Source organism: Macrobrachium nipponense, chromosome 16 (assembly GCF_015104395.2).
Source record: "Macrobrachium nipponense isolate FS-2020 chromosome 16, ASM1510439v2, whole genome shotgun sequence".
Classification (NCBI taxonomy): domain Eukaryota; kingdom Metazoa; phylum Arthropoda; class Malacostraca; order Decapoda; family Palaemonidae; genus Macrobrachium; species Macrobrachium nipponense.
The window spans coordinates 15,814,942-15,822,441 of record NC_087209.1 but is presented as its reverse complement, the minus strand read 5'-3'; positions in this window follow the sequence as shown (position 1 = coordinate 15,822,441).

Here is a 7,500-nt window from a genome sequence, read left to right as displayed (position 1 = left end):
GCGCTGCACCTATCTTCCAGGTCACCTTAATTGCGGGGACGGCATCTTCAAGAACTTGTTTAATTCCAAATGTCTACGTCAAATTACATGCCAAAGTAAAATTACTTCCATTCTGAAAACATTGTGAAACTGCAACGAATTCATCAGAGTATTTCTCTGCTTTGAAGCTTTTCATGTTTTGTTTTACTATACATAATAGAAAACAAAAATATCTTTTTGGTTAAGTTGTAAAAAAAAAATTATTTTCAATAATGTACTGACCCCAAGAACAATACTAATGAACATACATTACTTTCTCATTCCAGTGCATTAGTTCATGACATCAAATTACTGAAAACAGACGAAAAATATATTAGTTGAAAATGACATCCGTGAGTACATAAAAGCATATCGAAATTACCTTACTGCTTTTAACCCACCATCATTAGCATAATGTGAACATTATCATTAATGCTCCAATAACTTTACGTACCATTAGAGCAGTTGCCCTTTTCATTTCACTTACTGTATCATTTTACTGGCAATTTCATACCCCCTAAAATCAAGCGTTTACCTGAATTTATCTGATTCACACATAAAATGAACATACGGGTGGCTGGCTACTTCCCCAAGTCGATTCTTAAGGGCTGAGTATGACGACGTTTTCTCAAGCAATGTTGATTCTGTCTCGCCCAAAAGACGGCGCCTTTGACAAACGAAGTAAGAAGGATTCCGACCATTAAAACTTCACGTCTGATTTGCCCCTTCCCTGACTTTTTGTTCGAACATTCTTTCCTGGCGCAATACGAGAATGTCTTTGTATTAATCAATTAGTTTATATATATTTATATATAACTCGACTTTTCCAGTGGTTCCTCTTTGCAACGTTGAACGAAATAACGGTGTTCGTTAGTTTGCATTTTTTAAAAGCAGCATCCAATTACGGTATCTTTTGTGCAGCACACGTATGACATTGGGCGGTTGTCCAACCTTGTTATTGGGTGAGGTCACTGACGCCCAGGAATTTGAAAAACGAATTCTCTCTCTTTTTTGTGTGCTTGCGCATACAGTGAAGTGAAAATCTGAACGAATTCATGAATTCCTGACTATTTAGTAGGGTATTTTCATATGAAAAGGCAATATTACCATTTCTAATTCATATTTTGAAGTTTGGAAATCTGAACGAATTCGTGACTATTTAGTAAGGTATTTTCATATGAAAAGGTAATGTTGCCATTTCTAATTCATATTTTGAAGTTTGAAAATCTGAACAAATTCGTGATTATTTAGTAGGGAATTTTCATATGAAAAGGTCATGTTACATTTCTAATTCATATTTTGAAATTTGAAAATCTAAACGAATTCGTGATTATTTAGTAAGGAATTTTCATATGAAAAGGTAATGTTACCACTTCTAATTCATATTATCTAGTAGGGAATTTTCATATGAAAAGGTAATGTTACCATGTCTAATTCATAATATTTTGAAGTTTAATCATATTTCTAATTTATAATATTTTGGAGTTTACTAAAATTAACAGAAAATACTATGTCTATATTTAACACTATCCCCATGAGATGTCAAATCCTAATTTGACCTATAACCATTAAACTGACCTAATTCTGTACAACTGTTTCATGAGTGGAGTAAGCATCCCATACAAGGAGAATACATCTCATATAATTTTATGTGAAAGCCAAGGTCAGACTCCTATCACAACTTTGCTCATTATGCATGACCTTGACCCTTTACTTATAGTCATGACAAAGGAGGTGAGTCACAGTAAGGTGTGCGCAAATTTATGAAGGGAGTGTTGAGCCAACTCCTCTTTATGGATATAAGTATGGTTGTAGATTGGGAATGGAAGGGAATAGACTGAAGCTGCTGAGATGAACTGAGAATCTGAGAAATAATCATAATATGGAAGCATGGTGTTGTTTTACTTACTTTTACACACACACATACATACATACATACATACATACATACATACATACATACATACATACATATACATATATATATATATACATATATATATATATATATATATATATATATATATATATATATATATATATATATATATATATATATATATATATATATACATATATATATATATATACTATATATATATTATATATATATATATATATATATATATATATATATATATATATATATATATATATATATATATATATAAAGATAGTGAGCCACAGACTGGTTTTCTGTTGTATGATTACACACACAACACACTCACACACACATACACATACACACACAAAATATATATATAATATATATATATATATATATATATATATATATATATATATATATATATATATATATTAAGATAGTGAGCCACAGACTGGTTTTCTGTTGTATGATTACACACACAACACACTCAAACACACATACACATACACACACACACACACACACACACACATATATATATATATATATATAACAAAACCAGCTAATACTAAACCATATGCGCCCATTCAAAAGAGTACCAATAACAGACCCGCAAATGTACCTACGCTATGAGTCTACCTGTACAACTAAAGCATCGTTCGTCACGGCACTAATGATTCTCTATGGCAATCCCGGAATAGTTCCCGCTTTTTTCTATTTCTCATTTATTTCTACCTTACAGCCCTCGGTAACGAGAACGAAATGGCGGGAAACTCATTCGGGCAGCCAACAGGACCGCCAGAGATTCATAAATCTCCTGCCACGAAAGTGATGAGTCGGAAGGGTAAGAGAGAGAGAGAGAGAGAGAGAGAAACTATTTTGTTGCTGAAGTGAAAGAAAGTGAAAGACAGAGAATATGATAACGAGAGTCTATTTTGCAGAGGTAGTACTAACCGCTGTTGAGAGAGATTTCTTTCAATATCTCGCCCCCTTTCTTTCTGTTTATATACTAGTTTCAGAAGCGTCTATCTCTCACTTTTGTTTTATCAACGGCTTGTACCAATACGCGTCTCTTTCTCTCTCTCTCTCTTTCTCCAATGGAAAATCATATTTCTACAGTTTGACTACTGTTGCTAATAAAAAATAAAGAAAAAATAAATAAACAATAAACAGGTTAGTTTTATAGTGAACTTTAACACGCAGTCTCTCTCTCTCTCTCTCTCTCTCTCCTCTCTCTCTCTCTCTCTCTCTCCTATAAAATTATGTTTCTGCAGCTTGACTACTGTCGCTAATATAAAACAAAAAAAGTAAGTTTTATAGTGAGCTTTTTATTTCGCTGCCGAAATTCGGAATCAAGAGGCATTTCCATGATAATTGCAACTAATAAAAAACACCATTGCGTTTGACTCGTGAACACTCGACAAAGTTTTGAGCATTATAAAAATGTTAATACGCAATTTTTTCAGCAATTTGAATTTCTATGAGCGCTATCAATGCGCAGCCGCCTGAATACGTTATATATATGTGATATATATATATATATATATATATATATATATATATATATATATATATATATATATATATATATATATATATATATATATATATATATATATATATATATATATATATATATATATATATATATATATATATTACGTCTGTGTCCCCTGGCAATACAGATTCGATTCCAGGCTGAGACGAGCTGGTTGGTACAGTCCGTTTAAATCCATTGTATACTTTCGTTGACCCAAGTAGTGAATTACGCACCTGGTAGTCTGAAGACTGTGTTGGGTCACAACCAGACATATATTTAATTTATCAATCGCATTTAATGTATATTAGGTTACATGATTCGAAATATGATAACAGCTTTGTTCCAGAAAGGACAGTTACTACTGCTACACTAATAAATTAAATTATGATATCCAGCGAATATAAAAGTACGAGCATTTGGAGAGAAAGTTTATGAAATTAAATAAATAGTTAAAAAAAATATATCAGTAATTTACAAAGGAGAAGGCAAAATATTCTTCCAAGATGATTCAATAGGAGATGTTCTACACAGCTGAAAGTTTAAGAAACTTTGATCTTAAAATATTCACTTTGTCAGCAGTCAAGTTCATAACACTTTATAATAAGTAGTCATTTACTGTTTTTCATTGATCAAAAATATTTGTTGATCAGGGTATGCTGACAAAATTTAAAATGGTTAGTGAGTACATGTGCAACTGAAAGATTATTCAATCTTTCATTTGATGGGAAAATAAATCATAAAAATTTATATTTCTCTCAACAGCTGCGTCTGACTTCTGAGTGACAACTCTTACAATATTTACCTTTGGTATTTTTGATAACTAAATACGATACAATGATGGGAGTAATTTATCCTACATTGGCACTGCAAACTTGTTGTATATATTACCAAAAGATGGCTTATCATACTATCTCAAAAGTTTTGAATAAATTCCACATCTATCTTCATTCCGTTGCATGGAACGTGAAATATGACGACTTTCTTATTTATTTTTAATTATTATAAAAAGTTTCTTTAAAATAGCTGGATAACGTTTCAAGAATTGGCGTTAGAGGTCCCATACCCCAAAAATAAATCTGTCTGTAGATTTACTCTTGGTCAGGAATAACTTGAAAGCTTTGCGCCATTTTATTATCATATTATATATAATAATCCTCGGATAAATTTCACGCTCAATTTCTTCCTATGGTAGTAATTAAATAGTAGTACTTCACGGACTACTTATACTGTAAAAAAAAAAAAATTGGTATGGTAAACATGCAGGGAGGAAACTGAAATAGATGACTACGCTGTAACAATTACAAAAGCAGTTATGTCGGAATCAACGGGAACCTTAATTATGAGAGATGCAGAATTGCAAATTGTAATGCATGGACAAGTAAACACTGTTTTCAGCTTAAAAATTCTAGGATATGAATATACACACACACACTCACTATATATATTTGTGTATGTATGTATATTTTAGAGCTAATTAAGAGAAATTTTCATTCATCATGCTATTCCCATCGGTGATATGAAGAAACCACTATATGCTTCAAAGTTTAGCGGTGATTCAAAATTCCGACCCATTACGTAATTAGTAGCTGAGCCATTTACAAATCCAGGAAGGAATGATCTTTTTTTTATATTTCAGATTTTAAAAAATTCTTCAGTAAAGTATTATTTTTGTTTTACATTTTCCAACATTCCCAACATAGTGAAAATACTAACTTATTTCTACCATCTTTTATTTCGTTATCTGGTTTTAGAAATGTATGTTAAATATATTTTTGGGTTCGTGTCATTAAATTGGAATGCATTTATATTCCCTCAGATACCTTATCACGAGTGACATGTAAAACATTAAAAGTAAACTTTTCTTTCGTAAACCGTCAAAATGTGAATAAAATTCTGGTATTATATGGCTTACGTGAGTGTGTGTGTGTGTGTGTGTGTGTATGTATGTATAGATATATATACCAAAACGCTGGTAGGGTTTCTGTATTCATCAAGTTCTTATAGATGGTGTTCTTTGGCTTTTATAACACATCTCCTTCCCCCTCCCCCCAACCCCCAAACCAGTAACCCCGGGCTATGACCCATCACCCTGGAACGACGTTCATTTTTCCAAGACGAGGCCCACAGAGGCAGAACGGATTAATCCGGAAATAGGCCTAAATAAAATAACACTCAAAGGTGAAATAGTGTATAGTCCTGCCACTTGGGAGCTGAAATGTCCCAGTTTCCCTCAGCTGAATGAATGGACCATATTATTAGTTTTTAATAACTACATGGTACTACGCTTAGGTAAGACCAAAGAAACAACCAAAATATTCTGTGCTATAATCCCCTACCACTCTGATATCCTATAAGCCTATAGGCCTACAGAGCATCTCATCTCGTCCCAGCCTTTATATCACCTACGAACATATCAGGAATGAGAGTCCTTTTTTTTTTTTTTTTTTTTTTTTTTTCTTAATGACCGACAAACCCACCAGAACTGAAAATCCGATGACGGGTCATCTACCTCGGACAGGACGTTTCTTATTTCGGCCGCGTTCACAAAAAAACTCTTTACATTTAGTGCTAAGAACCTTATTTTCTTAGGAGTAAGAGGCTGCTGCAACGGCGTCTTCATTTTTAGGCCCCCAAAAGCAAAAATCTTTCTCACATTTTACGCCGAAGAATTTTTTTTGGAGGGTTTTTTTTTTTTTTTTTCGGTGCGTGTGGCGTGGTCGTTAACGTTGTGCACTACAGTGGGCAAGGGGCGGAGGAGGAGGAGGGTGAGAGAGGGAGTGGGAGGGGAAGGGGAAGGGGAGGAGGAGGAAGAGGAGGAGTTGGTGGTTTGAGTCTAGGCCTACCCTGTAACATTAACGATTTTGCTACTATACCGATATCACCTTCCATCCTGCCTTTCGTTTCAAGATCTTCATTGTTTTAACACAGATTTAAAAACTATTGGGAAAATTTTTTTCTAAAAGATACCTAAAATTCAATAATATATTTCTTAAAAGTAAAAGTTAAAAATCATTCTAAGCACCTCTTGCTAAAAGCAAGAGCAATGGGGCAAATGCTCATTCATTTGCAGCAATTTCACAAAATTTATTCAGACCGCCTTCCACCCTCAAGCCCCAGCTATATTTTGCACCCAGTTCCAGCTCATATAAAAAAAAGACCGGAACGCAAAGTGCGAATAACAGTAAAAAAGATATTATCAATTATTCACAAAAAAAGGAATTAGATTTTTGATAAGTTACGTAGCGATTTCATTATTGTGGTAAAAAGCCTTATTCTTCCTCTTAGCTTGTTGAGCTTAAAAATGCCGCGCTCTGCAATATGCAAAGCTCATCGCAGAAATGAAATATGCAGGAGAAAATAAATTTATAAGTCTTTCCTTGAATTTTCGTTTTTTAATACATGATTATCCTAGTTTTATTAAATCATAAAAGTGTACAACACTCATAAAAAATTACTTTTTCACTTCTTCACAAGAGCTCGAATAAAGTATATCTTAGTTCACAGCCATTTTTTTAACGGATTCTTCCAATTTTTCCTAATTTAGTTCTCGCCTGATTTAAATTTAAAAAAAAATCCTCTGGGTCACATCAGTAAGTGTAGAAGTTTCCTTCCGTGGTCTGAGTAAAGCTATGTAATAATTTGCGTATAACCAAGTTTGCTTCCGCGGTCTGGGTAAATCATTGTATATAATGACTTGGGTATTACCAAGATTCAAGCTCGATGAGAACATTAGCCCGAAAAGATTATCAGAAACACCAATATATATTTCTATGCTGCCTTTTTATTTAAATATAAAAAACTCCTAAAAATGTTCAATGATTACTTTTTATGTAAGGAACTAATACTATAAAAAGGAAATGCAAAAGGCGAAAGAACGTTTTTGTAACTGGAGTAATATTAAATAAAATTAACGCAAAAGTCATTATTGCTCTGAGGAAACCAGAGGTCTCAGAACATCAAAGTTTGCTGTCAACTGCTCTCTGAGAACTTAGAGACAGCCTGAGACAGTCTAGGAGGACAGAGTTCGGACTTGGAATACTGGTGCAGGACACAA